Source organism: Equus przewalskii, chromosome 18 (genome assembly GCF_037783145.1).
Source record: "Equus przewalskii isolate Varuska chromosome 18, EquPr2, whole genome shotgun sequence".
Lineage (NCBI taxonomy): Eukaryota > Metazoa > Chordata > Mammalia > Perissodactyla > Equidae > Equus > Equus przewalskii.
In genome coordinates, this window is record NC_091848.1 from 30,106,023 (window position 1) to 30,125,201 (window position 19,179).

The 19,179-nt window shown below is 37.3% G+C and overlaps 1 long non-coding RNA gene across 1 annotated transcript in view; it reads left to right on the forward strand.

Annotated features, from left to right (window-relative positions):
• Positions 1-6,001: 6,001 nt before the first annotated feature.
• The window catches only part of LOC139077016 (uncharacterized), a 62,643-nt gene continuing 49,465 nt past the window's right edge, over positions 6,002-19,179 (forward strand). Inside the window, exon 1 of the long non-coding RNA XR_011529142.1 lies at positions 6,002-6,131. This is a non-coding gene — a long non-coding RNA (uncharacterized lncRNA). The remainder of the gene's footprint in view (positions 6,132-19,179) is intronic.

Here is a 19,179-nt window from a genome sequence, read left to right on the forward strand (position 1 = left end):
GCAGGAGAGGCAATACTTAAAGGTTGGGCAGGGCTCATGGCTTGGCTCCTTGCCTAAGTGGGGCTTTAGGATGGGCTCCATGACTGCCCAGGTTCTCTGGCCAGGCTTCCTGGTCGGTTGGGACTGAAGGCTGTCCTCAGCAACTAGGTGGAGCTGCCAATTTCCTTCTCTGCCCAAGTGAGCCATAGAACAGGCTTCACAACTGGTAGGGCTTGTTGGCTGGGGACCCAAATCAGGCAGAACTGCCAGTGGAGCTTCCTGAGCAGATGGGGCCACCAGCTTGGCTCTGCAGATGGGCAGAGTCACTGGCTGGGATCTCTGCTTGGGAGTGCCTGCTCGAGGCGAGAATGTGGCAGGCCAAGATGTGATCCCTCTCTGCTTGTCCCCCTTCTCCATCTCTATTTGATCCCCAGAGGTCAAACCTCACAGATTCCCCCAGTGATCCTCATGAGACAAGACCCAAGTAGGCTTCCTGGGAAGCAGCCTACAATGCTGAGGGAGCTTGATGTCCACATTGGGCTCCCTTTTTGCCACTGGAGAAAGTATAGGCCTAGGGAGAACTTCTTGGTGCAGTGCAGTGCCAGCCTGGGGAGGGGTGATATGGTCAGAATATAGCCGCTCTCTTATCCTTCTAATGTGGTTCAGAGTGGGTGATTCAGAGGAGGTGATTCAGCCTCATCTCCAGGTTCCAGGATTTCCACAGTGGTGTCTTGTCTACCAATAGTTGCTAGTTGGTTTTCTTGTGAGAGGGACTGAAGTCAGGAACAGCCTATGTCGCCATCTAGATGACAGCACTCATCCCCCGGGAATTGATATATGACTAGTCATTTATATGAAGCAGTGTGGTTTCACAGGGCTCTTCTCTAAAGAAGGACTATGCAAAATGAATAAAAGGTGGCCTGGGTGTTGCTCCTTTACTATTGATCTCCAGGAGTTATTGGGTACTGATGAGCCTGTGAAATTGGGCAGTGCATTGTTTGGACTGAAGATGCCCACTTATCACTGAATATAGCACTGATTTTAGGATCAAGAAAAATGTCTACAATTCTAATCAAAATTTAATCGATTGGAATAAAAAAAAATTGAAAAAAATCCCCAAACTTTATAAATGACAAAATACAATATTTGGGACAGAATGAAAATGAAAACAACCCAGCAAAAAAAAAAAAGAAAGGTAGAAAAACAATGATCTAAGCTTCCGCCTTGAACAGCTGGATGAAGAGCTACTAACCTCAAAGTTAGTATAAGAAAAGAAGGAAGAAAGAGTAAAGATAAGAGCAGAACTTATTAAAACAGAATTTGGAAAAACAATAGAGAAAAATCAATCGAATAAAAGCTGGGGCTTTTTTAAGAAAAAGAGAGAGATAAAGTTGACATACTTCTAGGGAGATTGATAAGGAAGATAAAGAAGCTTAAATTACCAATGCTAGGAATGACAAATGGTTATCACTACAGAGCCTCAGACGTGAAAAGGCTAGCAAGAGAATATTATGAACATCTTTATGCCAATAGCTTTGACAACTGCAATGGACTGAATGTTTGGGCCCCCACCAAATTCATATGTTAAAATCCTCACCACTGATTTGGTCATGTGGGAGGAGCCCTCATGAATGAGCTTATTGCTCTTACAAGAGGGACCACAGAAAGTTCTCATCTTTTTCATGTGAGGATATAAGACCACAGTCTGCAACCCTGAAGTGGGTTGGCACTGGAAGCCAACCATGCTGGCACTCTGATCTCAGACTTCCAGCCTCTAGAACTGTGAGAAAGAAATTTATATTGTTTATAAGCCAGTCTAGGGTCCTTTTCTGTAGCAGCCCAAACTAAGAGAACAAATGAAATGGACAAATTTCTTGAAGACAAAAATAACTTAAAAAGGGTTAGAAACCCTATATAGTCCAATATCAATTCAAGAAATTGGGTTAATAATAAAAATTATTTCAGGTCCAGTTGGCATCATTGGTGAATCCTATTTACCTTTTAAGGTAGAAATAATATAAATCTTTCATAAAAACTTTCAGAAAATGGGTTAGAAACTTCCCAAGGCATCTTATGACACCAAAACAAGACAAAGACATTACTAGAAAACTACAAACTAATATCCTGAAATAAATAAATAGGATAAGTGTGGTTTAACCCAAAAATGCAAGATTGGTTTAACATTCAAAAATAAATCCGTTATTTACCATATTGACAGAACAAAGGGAAAAAACCATATGATCATCTCAAGGTACACAAGTGAACTCTCACACATTTCTAGTGGGAATGTAAAATTACACAACCACTTTGGAAAACTGGTTCACAATTACTTATGAAGTTGGAAATGCACATACCATATGACTCAGTAATTCTATTCCTAGATTTTTACCCAAGAAAAATGAAAAAACTGTATCCCCTCTAAGACCTACACAAATGTGCATAGCAACTTTATTCATAATTGCCAAAAACTGTAAACAGCCAAATGTGCAAAACCAAGTGAACAGCTAAATAAATTATAGTGTATACATAAGGGAATAGTACTCAGCAGTAAAAATAAATGAACCACCAATACATGGAACCACATGGATGAATCTCAAAACACTATGCTGAGAAAAACAGCCAGACACAAAGAAGAAATACTGGATGATTTCATTCATATGTAATTCTAGAAAAGATAAAACTAATCTACTGTGATCAAAACAGATCAGTGTTTGTTTTGGGTTTGGAGGTGGGGTGCATTGACTGCAAAGTAGCATGAAGAAACTGTTTAGGATGTTGGAAATATTACATATCTTGCTTGTGATGGCATTTACACCAAAGATGCATATATTTGCCAAAACTCTTCAAACTATACCCTTCAAATGGTTCTATTTTATTTCATGCAAGTTTTATCTTAATAAAGTTGATTTTAGAGAAGAACAACAACCAGAAAGCTTTTTGAGGATTCTCAGCGTCTAAAGCTGCATGGTCAAAGTTATGTCTCCTCACAGTGTAATAAAGCTCGTCTCATTCAGGTGCCAACCAGCCCAGCCAGTTCTCCTCCCAGGGGGCTGAGCTCTTAATGAAACCAGAGGCTAAAAGGTGAGCCCACACTGCCCCACAACTGCTTACTCTGGAAAAAAAACACCAATACCCCTCCAGAGGTAATCCTCTTAAAGATGTAAATTCACAGGAAACATTTTTTGAGCCATCCCTTCACTGTTCAGACATTCCTGTAGTGTCTGCCTTTTTTTTCTCATTCTGAGGTTTTGTTTTGTTTTTAATCCTTCTCAGTATGATGATAGACTTATAGGCTGGTAGGGCGGGAAAGTAGCTAGATTAATGAATTATTTCATTCAATACCTAACAAACTTTATGAAGCCTGGAACACTGTGTGGCCAAAGAGTAGCTAATGGACAAATGGGGTTCCTAAGAGATGGAAAAAATTTGCAAATTGGAGGGAGACCTGGTGCCCTATCTTAATATCACTCTTATTCAACTCTCTTTAAATCAATTTGCAAAGGATAGCGGCCAGGGAAAGGAACGGTTTCTTTGTAAAGCATCAGTGCTCAAGTGAGAATATTTGCACTAAGAAGTGGAAATAATCTGGATTGTGTTAGAACTGGTGTAGTAGAAAGACAAAGGCTGTAAGGTAAGACAAACCTGGATTTCAAGTCAAACTCTGCTTTTTATTAGCCTAAGGACTACCAATATTTCGCAAGATTGGAAAACAAATGTAGTTGCTTCATGTCTTACTTTGGAGAGCTCAGAAAAAATGAAAGAGATTTACAAATCAGTATTATGAAAATAGTCATATGTAATCTACATACTTGCATAACGTCATTTTATAATGTATAATATTCATATGCAGAAATATTTTCATATTTTGCATAAATATTCACTTTGAATGATATTTAGAAATGATTGATCCACAAAGAGTCAGAGAAAGAGATTATGGTTTAGAAGATCTCACAATAAGCAAGATTTATTGAATAACTGGTCAACTTTCAATTGCTAGATTTTCTAAGTGTAAAAGTGTAAAAGACTAAGTGTAAAAAAGTGTAAGTCTAAGTGTAAAAAACTTACCTTTATTAAAATTGACCAGTTGGGTCTATTTATTTGGCCAAGTTTCTTAACTTTTTTAGTTCTCAATTTCCTCATCAATGAAAAGGCAAAGAATATTTACCTTAAATTTCATCAAAGTCCTGGAAACCCTTACATGTGTTCGTATCAATGCTTTTGAACCAAAATAAATGGAAATAAAGTAGTGAGAGTTTATCCTATTTCCCTAGGATGGCATACACTGGTAGTACATAGTTCTCCATCTGAACAGCTTCTATAAGCATTCGTGGGTCAGCCTCTGCCATATTCTGTTGTGCTAAGACCTGGTCATTGTTACCATTAAGGGAGAGTTGGCCCTGCTACTTGAGTAAAGTAGTAGCTCAGTGACATAGTCTTTAGTTTTCCCTTTTGCTTTTTCTTTTTATATTTTTTGCACATAATGGCTATGGATTGAAAGAAAACCACTGCATGGCAACCAAAAATCTATCAAATGTCCAACAAGGTATACCTTAGTATAGATAGTACCATCTAAAGAAGACTTACCCTGTAGAAATAAGTCCATGGATTAAAATTTGGGGTCACTTAGTAAGTGTCTTATATAATTATCAAACCAAATTTATTTCAGTAGCTTGAATGGTTGGATCATTGGTTTAATGGAACATATGATGATTTGATTGATAGTGACCAGTGAGATTCACCTAGTTCCAAAGCTAGTGATTACATGACCAAACGTGATCCATCAATACCCAAATTGGCCACTGGAGCAATGTACAATATAATATAGACAGAAAATTTATCCCTGAAGTACATTTTAAAAAGCGTATGTTTGCACAGCTGTCCTCTCAGTTCAGAATGATCTCTCCTCTGTACTTCACACTGTCAGCAAACTCATGAGTTTAGAAAAAGATAAGAGTTCCACTTCTATCTAGGATGTAGAAAGACGGGAAGAGGAAAAAAGTGCTATTCCCATACTAACAACTTTTTGATGTTTAATCCATGTACATACAAATATATCGTATATATACATACATATATATATGTATATGTTTTCCCCCACAGATGTACACAGCGTATCCCTTTATACACAGACTCTGAGGGAAAGTGTATTCTATGTGAGAGATTTTCAAGGAGAGTATCTTTAGTACCCAATTCTGGGCTTTTCCCTCATCCTTCTATGATATCCTTTCTTCAAATAACATATTTAGCAAGTGAAATGACTTTAGTTAGTGTTCCCTGTAAACAGACAAAAAAGATCTCTGTGCAAGAGGTTTATTGGGGATTGCATTTAGGAACAATACCTGTAAGGAAGAGAGGGAAAGGAAGAAGTTGCGCTGCACGGTGATTGACTTATGACAGAGGTCCCAGCTCAACCCTCAGGGAGGTCTAGAGCTGGAATGGCCTTTCGTTGTTGCAAAATGAGGCAAGGATGCAAGTTTCTCAAGACGAACTCTACTCCAGGAGCTGCACCCAAGGAGTATCTACCCCACCTTGACATGATTTAGAGTTTGAACTAATGCTGTAAAAGGGCAAGGTTTTGGGGAGGTCTTGAGGAGGAGAAGGTAAATTTTTCATGTGAGAGGGAGGAGGGAGAAAGGGGTGATTAGGCACACGTGTGTGGTGATGGATTGTAATTAGTCTTTGAGTGGTGAACATGATAAAATCTACACAGAATTCAAAATACAATGATGTACACCTGAAATTTATATAATGTTATAAATCAATGTTATAGTAATAAAAAAATAAATTAAATTAAATTAAAATTTGTCCACAAATTATTTGATATTGCTCCTCTCAAAGGGTAAAGTTTAGTCCTCTCCCCTTGAATGTGAACTGGATTTAGTGACTCATTTCTTACTAATAGCATGTGGCAGAAGTGCTGGTGTATAAGTTAGGTCATAAAAGACATTGTGAAGTCAGCTTCTTTCTTGGATCAGTCACTCTGGGGGAAGTCACTATTACATTGTGAGAACATTCAAACTGCCCTATGGAGGAGCCCAAAGGGTGCAGACCTGAGACCTCTGACCAACAGTCAGCAGGGAACTGAGCCCTGCTGCCCACAGCCATGTAAGCGAGCATGGAAATGGATCCTGTAGCCCTGGTCAAGCCTTCAGGTAATTCCAACAGTGGCAGACATCCTGTTAGCAATCTCATGAGAGACCTCCAGCCAAAAAGCATCTCAAATTCCTCACTCGATGAAACTATGAGATAGTAAATATTCGTTTTTTTAATCCATTAAGTTTGAAGGCAATTTGTCATGCAGTGGTAGATAACTAAAATCATCATCCTTGACAACCTAAAAGAGTGATGTTTTAGTTTAGCAGTGCACAAAGTTTGAAGAGTTTATGTTTAGCAAGAGGGGGAAGAGAGTAAGAATATTTTTTCAGTGTCAAGCTGTTATGTGTAATACACTAAAAGTGTGTCTAACAGGAAGCCATATTTTTCTAACTAGATTTATTGCTGAATTCATAACCAACTAGGCACCCAAGAACTGTTTGAACCTATTAAATACAAGCATAGAAAAGCAAGGGTTTAAAATCAGGTATCAGATATCCATTTCACAAATTAATAAAAATGCCTCAAGGTTTTAAAGGGAATTTTTTTTGCATAGAATTTATCTTCAACACATTCAATTAAATCAAATGGTGTATTATGAATTTTTAATTACTATCTTACTATTCATTTCAAATGAGAGAGTTCCCTTTTTCCAGCCTCATTTGAAGTGCCAGAAATTAAAGCAAAATGTTGAAATCTTTGGCTTTCCTTAGAATTTATGTACCACCAACATCCAAAAAACTTATGTAATTAAAAATAGTGAAAAATAAGATAATAAATTGTGAAACAGAATGATGATATAGAAAAAAATGTAAGAACTTTTTTATGAAGTTACTAAGCACCTGAAATGGACTTTATGTGAACCGTCTTTAATTACTAAGAGCAGAAGAAAAAAAAGGAAGACATTTAACTATTCTTCTTGTTAGAAAACAAAGGAAAGGTAGGACATTTATCTTCAGAGATATGCTTTTCCTGGAACCAAAAACAAACAGTAACATATCTAAGCATTTCTTGTATATGTGACAGAGAGAATAATGGCTTCTTTGTACTATCCAACATCTGGATGAAAAGAATAATTCTTATGTAGACCATCTGTAATGCTGAAGGAGCAATGCTAAGTGATAAATCAGCGGAGGCACTTTTTCTGGGGATTGAGATCAAGGAGTCAAGGCAGTTCAATTCCAATTCTTAATCATTTTACAGTATGGTAATGGAACTTAGAGTCTACTGGGACATTAGCGAGCCATTTGTTCATCTGCCTGAAATATCAGACGTCTTACACAAACCTTTCAAGTGCCGTGTTGGCGATCAATTCACAGCAGAATTATCCATTACGTGATTGTTGTGCTGATAGCCCATGTCATTGGCTTCAGTGAGAGTTGGAGTCTGTGGTTTGAGGGAAGTGAAATTATCATTCTCTCTTTGATTTGAAGAGCCAGCTTTGCATTCTCACACAGATGGAAAACGTTCTCTTGGTTTTCATTACTCAGTGATGCCACGGTGGTCTTTTAAAATAGTTTAGACCAAAGAGATTATAGATAACCATATATTGACATATATTGACCTGTGTGTGTGTATGTGTGTGTGCGGGTGCACAGGCACACATGCGCCCATGTGTATGGGTGTGAGTCTGTGTTTCCAGATCCAGCTAACATGTTATTCTATCTTTTGAAGCTAAAGCCCAGAGTATAACTTCCCCCTTGTGATATTCAATCCAGAGTATAGGTTTGGGAAAAAGAAAACTACGAGGAATGGTTAACTAATTAGCAAATCAGGAGATGTGGACAGAAAGCGCATACTCCCTCCCTGGCCCCCATGGCTCATAGCCCCGGGGAACAAGAAGTCGGTCCTCCAGTAACAGTTTATGAGACTCTTCCCACTCAGCTCCTCTTCTAATCCATAGAGACATACATGTAGAGGCACAGTATCCGAGAGTTACCAGTTACTAAATGATTTTATGTGCCAGACACAGTCCTACCAGTTTTTTTCTTAATATTTTATTTATTTATTTATTTATTTGAGGAAGATTAGCGCTGAGCTAACTGCTGCCAATCCTCCTCTTTTTGATCAGGAAGCCTGGCTCTGAGCTAACATCGGTGCCCATCTTCCTCTACTTTATATGTGGGACGCCTACCACAGCATGGCGTGCCAAGTGGTTCCATGTCCACACCAGGGATCCGAACCAGTGAACCCCGGCTGCCAAAGCGGAACGTGCGAACTTAACCGCTGTGCCACCGCGCCAGCTCCCCAACAGTTTTATATGTATGTATTTATTTTATGCCTACAACATTCCTATGAAGAAGATATTATTATTACCCGAATTTTAGCTATGAGGAAACAGGAGCACACGAGGTTAAGTAACTTACCCACGGTCATACAGCTAGTGAGTGACAGAGCTAGTTTTCTGCCTCTTCAACTCACACTTTTATCCACAGCATTATATCGCATCTTTTTTCTAGTATGCATTGTACTTTTTACTATAAAAACTTTCATGTTCTTTCTTCGTAATTTAAAAAGCAGATGAGCCTGGGAAAACATTCCCAATAAGTTACCAAAAGATTATGTTCTGTTCGAGTCCATTTTTTTAAGAACACACATATAATTTTATAATTTTCATGCTTGTATAACTAGTTTTATCTAGCTTTATCATCCTTTGTCCATAGTTGTATTCTATTTTAAATAACTTCTGACCCCAGGAATTTTGTTTATTTTATTTACAGACATACACTTTACACCTTTGTTTTAAAAGATCAGATGTTAATGGTACCCAAATTTGCACATAAGGTTGGTTGGAAAAGCAAATCACACTGGATCAAAGACTTGGTGTCAGGTTCTGTCTAGGACTCCGTGATTGAATAAATACACAGCTGAGGATTGAGGATGGAGAGAGGTTGTTCCACACCGGCTACGCCGCTGCTCCTCTTGTGCTAGCACCTCTAGTTTCCTGAGCATTTGTAAGGAATTTAGTATATTACATTGAGAAAAAGAGGTTAGTTTGCTGCCTAAGAGAAAAAAAAAGGCACTGTCCTTGACCGTAACGCAGTAGGTAGGTAGGACGACACAATGACTAAAGCCTGAATCTTCATACCACTAAACTTGGATTTAAATAATTGCCATCCCACTTACAAGTCATGTAAACTGGACAAATAATTTTGCCTTGGTTTCCATATTCACATCAGGATCAAAGCTTCTGATAGTATTTGTATAAAATATAAAATTTAATTTCATCTCCAAACATGGAATAGTAATTTACTTACTAATGTCTCTGTTACAGAGTTTGAGGACCATAAATTTAACTTTCTTGAAGTAAATTTTCAGTTGTCATTATATTATTAGGCAATTATCTTGGATGAAACAGTTGTTTTCAACTCAAATAAGAGGAAAAACCTCTACTTGTCCAAATGCCTTGGTGCTTAAGTTATTTCCTTAGGGCAAGAAAAGTTCTGTACTGAAATATAAACAGTCAGCAGATTTTAGTAATATATTGTGAATCCAAAAAAAAAATTGGATTAGAAGGCCTTAAGGCAGTTTTAATTAAACAGGGCAGGGACACCTTCATAAACTCAAAGTCAGGGTTATGCTCCCCTTCAACTCCCTCTTCATCTGGTACAGCCTTGATTCTAAGAAGACAAAATAAATCCAGAGATATAAAACACCAGCAACATCGAATCTAGGGAGCCCCCTCCAGGAATGCAGGACTTCATATATGGGTCATCATGACCCTTTGCAAGAGCAGAAAATAATTTACTGTCCTGTCTAGAACCTCAGAATGTTGGAATGAAGAGAAATCAATCTGTAGTTGGCAGGACTCAGGCACATGCTGAGAAGCTCAGGGTATAAGATCTCCCAAACCCCTAGGAAATGGAGTCCAGGAAGGTTACATGCATGACAGTCAGCCCGGTAGCTAGCCGAGATCTCCACCAGCTGGGGGCAACATGCTTGTCCATGGACACTTTCTATAGCCTGCTCTTTTCAAAAATTTTTAAAGGGGTAGGAGAAACAGTGATTATTTTCCCCCTTTGCTTAAACACTTCCAGTGACTAGAAGACTGCCATTCATTACGGTAGCCACTCGAAAATAGGACCCCTTTCATTATTTAGAGGGTGCTTCTTTATTCTGAGAATCTCTGTATAGAAGTGTGTTCTAAACACTGGAAGCCTTAAGGGCGTGGTAGAAGATCTGAGAATGGGGATCAAGATGCTAGACATTTGATTCACAGGGAAAGGAGGAAAAGGTTCAAAGGGAAGAAACATTTAAAAGAGAAGGCTGTGTATTTACAAGAAAAACTTTTGTCACCTAACCATCTTTATCAAGGATAGTCTCCACAAGGCAGCCTCGTAAAGAGTGTCGTTTCCCACTACTTCTCATTTACAGCTTTCCATCAGCTAAACTCTAAGTTATTATACATTATAACTACATTTCTGGTTTGTACTGTAGTTAAATCATAGATGCATAAAAATGGATGGACAACTTTTTAATATTCTTTGAAATCGTAATGAGTATCCTGATAAATTATTGCAATTTCCCAACTTAAGGGAAGACAGGGAAAGCCAGTCAAGTTACGCCTGAGATGGAAACCACAATGTGTGATATAGCAGAAAGAGGACAATATCTAGAGTTAAGAGATCCAGGTCCTCATTGCAACTTCCACTTACCACTTGCGTGATCCGGTTAAGTTACTTCACTGCTCTGAGTCTCTGTTCCCTCACTTGTGAAATGAAGAACCATCCACACAGGGTTGGCCAAAGCATCCCCAGGAGGTGTAGTCATGTAAAAGCTCACTGTAACCTATAAAGTGCTGTACAAGTGTTAGTTATTTTTTTCATTTTTTCTTATTTCTTTATTTTTTTGTGACTTTTTTCTTATTTCTTTATATGGCTATCTCTAATAGAGAAATATGTCTATGGACGAGGTCTTCCTCATTAATAGAGGTATTGCTGCATGCAAATGAACAAGCAAAATCCTCTGTCTCATGGGGGTAGTAGGGAAACATTTGGTTTTGGAAACAGAGAAACCTGAGTTCAGATATGAAATTTTTTTTCTTCAGTCATTTAACTTCATTTTTCACCTTTATAAAATGTGACATGACTTACCTCAATGGATTGTTTCAAGTTATGTAAAATGACACATAACTAGTATTTAACATATGGTACATTTGATATTTCAGTTTCTTTCTCCTCTGAATCAACAAGTCTTACTATAATTGTTATACCGTTAAGAATCATATAGACTTCTAGTCAACGTTTTTTTAACTTTTGGTTTGTAGTCATCCCCTCATCCTTCAAACTTAATATCTATAGCAGGGATAGATACAGTATAAAAATAAAGCTTTAAAAAGACATGGTCCCATTAAAAAATAATATACATTTTATGACGCAAATTAATAATGCTGAAGCTTTCCTGGGCTCAAGGTCCAAAATGAGAGTCAATCAGAAGTTCTGCTCTTGAGGAATAAAAGTTCTGCATGTGAGAGGCCGCATTGACACCTGGTTCACAGCTTAAAGCCAGCAGTTTTTCAGAACTCTCCAAATTGATGGAGGAAACTGAACAAAACAGCTCCTGGACCTCTCTAGGGCTAACGTGGAGATGTGTGCTCTGGGATGCAACAGGCAGCAGACACAGGCTCAAGTCAAGGACCTGAGCCAAGCCTGTGAGAGAGTCAACATCACATCAGGAGAGGACCTGGAATCACAAATGGAAGATGACGTTCTGGATCAGAGGCCACATGAAGTAGCATGGAAATAACAGAACTATTTGATAGGCAAAATGTTGGGATGGGGAGAGTGAAAGACCTCTCACTTAAGATGAGCCTGAGAATCAATATTTCAGCATCCAGCTGGAACACTAAAGTTAGTCATAAAAATCATCAGTGAGAGATAGATTTACTCCAAATGATACGAAAATACTAGAACAATATGAAAACAACTATAAAATGATATGGTTAAGAGCTTCAGATAAATGAAATGATAATATCAAAAACTGAACAAGATATGAAACAACGAGGCACATATGAAAAAAGAAAGATGAAAAAATACAAAAGCATATTTATTTCAATTTTAAAACTCATAGGACAAACTCTCGAATGGGTACAGTACTTGAATAGAGACATGAAGAAATAAGAGAGAATACCAAGGAATTCACTCACAGAGCAGAGATAATAGGGATTTTAAAAAATAAGAGAGCTTTTAAGAAACATGAGAGCAAGATTATGAGTCTCTAACAAGTATGTAGAAATAATATTCAATACTATTCAGCATTCATTTATAATTGAAAAATCACTTTGGAAATGTAAAATAAAGGGAATTTCTTTAACAGGAAAGAATAATATGTTAAAAAAAAAAAAAAGGCACAGCAAACAAGTGGTTGTAGAACTTTAGAAACATTTGCTTCAAAGACAAGGTCACCCACTGTGACTCCGCTCACTTTTATTTAACTTTTACTATTTGATGTGACAACTCAATAAAAAAATCAGGCATAATAATTAGATAGATAGAAATAAAAGTAACCTGATTTGAAGTGGATATAATCAGCTGGATAGAAGTCAACAGAACCCACTGGGGAGGAGGAAGGAGATGAACAGTAGAGTATAGCAAGCATGCTCCAAACGACATTGACGTTCCCACATCAATAATCAATTAGAAAATGTAATTTAAAGAAAGGAAAGATTTCAAAGAGTAATACAGTTATAAACTTCTTAGGAATAAATCTCACTAAAAAGTGTTCAAAATATTTTGGGAACAATTAGTTATTGCATGAAAAAGAATTAGTTTTATACCCCATATCACACACACACGCATACACGTGCATGCACACACTCACAATTCCAAATGGACTAAGCAACTACATCTTAAAAACAAAAATTTAAGCATTTAAAAGGAAATGAAAAAATACTTTGCACTAACTGCTCCAAGAAAGTTTTCTTGTATTTGACTTAAAGCCACTGATAATAAAGGAAATTGTTAATATATTTGAATGCATTAAAATTAGTAACTTTTATGTGACAAAACGCTCCATAAGCAAACTTGGGAGGAAATTCAGACTGGGAGAAATTATTTGCAATGAATATCTAGAATAGATGAAAAAACTCCAGAAAATCAATTAGAAAAAGAAAAACAATGTAATATAAAGTTGAGAAAGCATGAAAACAAATCTCTGAGGAGGATGCTTCAAAAACTGTATTGATGTATACCAAAATACCCCCAAATTTAATTGCTTAAAACAGTAAGCTTTTATTATCTCACTCTTTCCTTTGGTCTGGAATTTGAGAGTGACTCAGCTGGGGGGTGATGGCTCAGGGTCTCTCATGAGGTTTCAGGCCAGACGTCATCCGGGGCTACCATCATTGGAAGCGTGGCTGGATCTGGAAGATCTACTGCCCAGATAGCTCACCTTTGGAAGAAGTTCTCAGTTCCTTGCTAGTTGTTGGCAGGGGGCATCAGTTATTTGTTGCCTGTTGTCAAGAGGCCTCAGTTTTTCACTACAGAGACCGCTTCTGGGCTGCTTGAGTGGACTTAGGATATAGCAGCTGTCTCCACTCCCACCCCGCCCCCCAGGAAGGGGTACAACACAGCATGCAAGCAGGAAGCTCCAGTGACTTTTATACCTAGTCACTGACGTAGCATAGGTTTCTTTTTTTCTGTTAGTTAGAAGTGAGTCACAAAATCCAGCCCTCACTGATGGGGAGGGAAATTAGGCTCCACCTTTCAAAGGGTGCGTCAAAAAACTTGTGGATGTGTTTTAAACCACCTCTGATGAGGATGCCTCAAAACCTAATAGACTGCAGAAAATATGCGCCACCTTAAAAATAACCAGGAGAATGAAATTAACAACACAAGGAAATACCATTTCATACCACCAGTTGGACAGAAGTTTAAATCTCTGAAAATAGCAAATTGTGAGAAGGATATAGAGCATCAGGGACTCTTACTAACTACTGTGGAGGGTAGAAATGTTAAACATTTATTAAAATTTTAAATCCACATTCCTTATGATCTAACAATCTCTCTTCTAGATAGACACCTAAACCTCTAGCACAAGCACACAAAAGTAATAAGTAGAGGATGTTTATTATGACATTCTTTGTAATATCAAAAATGAAATAACATAAATATCCATCAATGGGAGAATAAATAAATAGTAATGTATCCATACATATTATTGCTGTACTGTTATAAAAATTAATGAATCAGAGCTACATTTATCAACATGGACAAAATTTAAAAGTAAGACGTGCAGGTTTTTATTCTAAGTCTACATGTGCAATAATACCATGTAGTAAAGCCACAAGAGTCAAAGCTATATACACACACATATATACATATATATGTATATTAAACATATATATAATGTGTATATACATATATATTTACACAAACATATATATATAATTTAACTCATCCATATGACATAAAATTTTAAAACATCAATGGGAATGATAGAGTCCAACTTCAGGACAATGGTTCCTTCTGAAAAGAGAGGCAGGAAAATGGAATGAGTCATTGAGGTTTGCCAACAGACCTCAAAACCATCTGAAGTGGTTTTTTCTTTAAAAATTAAAATTTAAAAAATATCACTAAATAAGGGGCAAGCCCCATGGCTTAGTGGTTAAGTTCAGCATGCTCCACTTTGGCAGCCCAGGTTTGGTTCCCTGGTGCAGACTTACAACACTTGTCAGTGGCGATGCTGTGGCAGTGACACACATACAAATAGAGTACAGATTCGCACAGATGTTAGCTCAGGGCAAATCTTCCTCAAGCAAAAAAAGGGAATATTGGAAATAGATGTTAACTCAGGGCAAATCTTCCTCAGCAAAAAATAAATAAATAAATTCACTAAATATAATAAATGTTAAAATTGGTGCAATCCAATCAGTTTATTCAGGCTCTCTATGTTTTTTAATATTAATAATGCAAATATTTTTAAAAATAAAATGAAAAGGAAAGCCAGAATATCTTGCCAGTCATATTATAGGTTCAAGAAAGACAAGATTAGAGTCCTGGATCTGTCATTAAGTTGTGTAAACTAGGCAACCTTATTTCATCTCTTTCAGTTGTAGGCTCATTGATTATTAATATACAATTTTTTTGTGATTATGAAATAACATAATATTTGCAGAGTACCCAACACATGCTGAATACTAAATAAATGTTTACAACTATTAATTTAACCCATGTCAGTTTTCTTTCTCCTTTAAAGGTCACACTCTTCTGTTATATATTGGTAAATATACTGTTGGAATTTGGTGGTTTTTACATCCTTCCTGAGGCACCTACAGTAGTCCCCCTTATTTTGCAGGGGAGATGTTAAGACCCCGCCGGTGGATGCCTCAAACCACAGATAGTACCGAACCCTTTACATACTATGTTTTTTCCTATGCATACATACCTATGGTAAAGTTTAATTTATAAATTAGGCACAGTAAGAGATTAATAATAATAACTAATAGTAAAATAGAACAATTATAACAATATATTGTAATAAAAGTTATGTGAATGTTTCTCTCTCTCTCAAAATATCTTATTGTACTGTACTCACCCTTCTTGTGATGATGTGAGATGTTACAATGCCTATGTGATAAGATGAAGAGAGGTGATGATGTAGGCACTGTGACCTAGCTTTGGGCTACTCTCGACCTTCTGACAGCTACTATTGACTTTCTGACAATATGTCAGAAGTAGGATCATCTGCCTCGAGATCGCTGTTTACTTTGCGTAACTGAAACCTCAGAAAGCGAAACCACAGATAAGGTGGGGACTCCTGTAGTTGGCAATTGCTTCTCAGCATTGTGGGTTCTACCAATCACTTCACTTCAATTAACTATCTGAAATCATGATTATAATCATCACCATCGACTGCTTCTCCCTCTTCATAGGCATCTTTTCTGCACTAAAACATCACATGGGGCTGTACAGGTATATCAGAATTTACTGAATGGTTGGGATAGCTAAATAACTTAAAAGTTAACAATTATAACTGTACTATATTTAACTTTCCCATAACCAGAACAAAAAGTATCGAGAGTTGTACCTTTCACTGGGGGAATCTCACAGATGTCTCCTGTTCCTATTGATCTTCTACCTTCAGACACTTTTCATTTGGAAAGAACTCCCACACACAACTTCTTCTAAGTGTCACTCAATGAATCCCCCTGACCTTTCGAAGGAAACCCTCTATGCACCCATTAGAATCGGTCCCCCTCTAGGACCTATTCTCCTTTCTTGAAAGTCTTAGTTATTCATTAAAGAACACACTCCATGGGTGTCACCAAGACAGTCTAGGGTGGCCCTCGGCTCTCCTAGAACCACAGGATAGTCCATGGTTGTGAGGTTGCTTAGATACCTCAAGACTTGGAGAACATTCCACAGCAGGCAAGAACATGCCAATTCTGCTCTTTGGGGAAGTATGAACGGCACACAATTTTGGTTTTCTTCATGCCCAGCAGGTAACCTATTTGACCTCTTACAAATAAATACACACTTATGCATGTGCACATCACCTCTCAAAGACATATGTAAGAAGAGCATCTAAATATGTTTTGTGGAAAACATTTTCCTAACAGCTTCCCAAATACATGTGACCATCTGCGTCACAATAAAGTTGGTAGTTCGTATAATCATTTAAATTATTGGCATTGTCCATTTCTGTCACCCCTACCCACATTCTCAAATTGCACATTCATGCCAGAATTAGAAAATAAGCCTTTTCTTTGGTGAAATGCTACCTGGTGATTTCTACTTTGGCTGTGAAAACACCATGCTAAAGATTTTTAAATGCTACTTATAAGAGCTTAAGTTGTTAAATAAGACTTATTCTTATAGCTTCTGCTGGTGGCAGGGGAGAGAGGAATGTGTGGGGAGGGAAAGGCACGTTCTTTAGTTAATTGGTATTATAGTTATTGTTGTTGTCATCATAGTTGTCATTCATTATAATTATGGACAGATTTACTATAAATTTATATGCAATGATTTATATTCAGGTTAACTTTAGCCTTGTGTTTCTTTTCCTTTTTATATATTTCATATATATGAATATGCCTAGAAATCTGTATGTAGTGGTAACTGAGCGGGATTCAAGAGATTTACATCCTAAATTACTTGGCTTGGTAAGTCAAAGAAGGGAAAAAATATTCTAATAATCCTCATGCAACTAGACATGAAATATGGTAAAGAGGGAGAGGAAGAGAATAAGCGAGAGCACGCGAGAATGAATGAAGTGTGAAGATTTGATGGGAAACAATGAGGCATTCATTCTTAATAAAGCTAAGACCTGGTGTCAGTTTTAAAGCGAATTGCTATCATCAAAGAGAATTTGTTCACCAAAAGGCAAACCAATGAAAATCAAATGGATTAGATGGGATAAATGCCATCTTCATTTGGACACTTCAAATGAAATTATTCTGGCTTTTGGGTTTCAGGTACACTACTGAAAATATTGTGGCATGAGAAGCAAGAGCCCAAAAATTAGACTCTGCTTCTAGAAACTTTGGCGACTAATCATCCCTTCTTTAAAATAGTAAGGTTTCCTCCTACATAAAATGTGTTTTATCGCAATTTGCAAAACAGTCATCCCTTTAAATTAAATCATTGTTTATCAAGGGAAAGTTAATTGAAAAACATGTTTTCCTAACTAAATGGAAGCCTGCATCATGCAGGCAATAAACATTCTTGCTTGAAAGGAATTCTTGCTCCTTCTTCTAAGACTGCCATGGGAATAAAATAGAAAAAGGAAAAAAAAAAAAAAAAAGGAGAAAAAAAGCTCCACACAGCCCTGAAGTTGTGTCTGGCTTAGGAGCCAAATGGGATTTGGAACCCACAAGTTTTCTATTCACATCTAAATTTAGCACCCACAGATTTCCCTTTTGGCAAATCGCATTCCCCAAACCCAAGTGCAAGCCATTTTTGAGGAATGCTTCTGTCCGTTGCCCCTTGTTAACAGCCATAGATAATCTGCCCCACTGGACATTTAGCAAAACTATTTTACAGTTCCTGAATGCCCAGATAGTGGAGGATGAAAGGGAAAGGAAGCACCAATATGTGAAATGTACAATGGCAATATTTTCAAATGCAAACTATCTGTGGGTGAGGACTCAGGCAAAGGTGGTCTTTGACGTAGGCTACCCCTAGATAGAACGCTGCTTTTGGATTCTTTGCTCTTTTCTTGTTGATATGGTCAGTTTCCTGCAGACAGAATTATACACACCCTCCTCTGTGCTCTTACAGGATTTTTCTTGAACACTTGTAACTGATTATCAAGCCCTGCCTTGTAAGATTGATTGCTTTTTATGTCGGTCTCTTCCACTTTTTAGTGAACTCCATAAAACCCTCACAGAGCCTAAGATGGGGCTTGCCCTATACTTTATGTTCTGGAAATATTTGATAATAAATGAAAATGACTGTTCTCCTCCTCCTCCTGTTTATCAATCACCTATAACCCTCAAGGATTTTGTGTTTAGAATGGAGAAGGTGGTTCACAGGTAAGGTCCATTCACAAATCTATAAGCCAATACAACCTCTGCACTTGGAGTGAAATGTGGTTGGGGGAAAGGTAAACAGATTCACGTTTTTGAGTGTCTCCTTTATGCCAGGCTCGTTATCTTATTTAATATTCCCCCAAATCTTGTGTATGTATTTTATTACCTCCATTTTCTTAAATAAGGGAAGTAAAGATCGAAGCGATAAAATTACTGGCCCCAAACATGCAAGGATTTTATGCTAGATATGAGATTCAAGCCCAGGTACCTGAGTCCACAGCATGCAATTTATCTAGTAAACATAAGGTAGAGGTGAAAAAAGGTGTATGGTCATTGACAGATAAACAGAAGCCTCGAAATCAGTCCATTCTAAGAGAAAAATATATACGAATGAATTTTGCTGAATAAGACTCTTCCCTGAATTCTGTTCATATCAGTAGCCATTTTTTTTATTTGAATGCAGAAATTGCGTTCGATTGGGAGTCACATTTTACATATTTAATTGCTTTGAGTTTATTTAAGTGAATAAAATCGCCCTTATGTTTTTACGAAGCAATTCTTTTTAACATCTATTCAACAAAAAAACATCGTCTGGGGGCACCTGGTTACTTAGCATGTGTTCGGTAAAAGAGATAGTT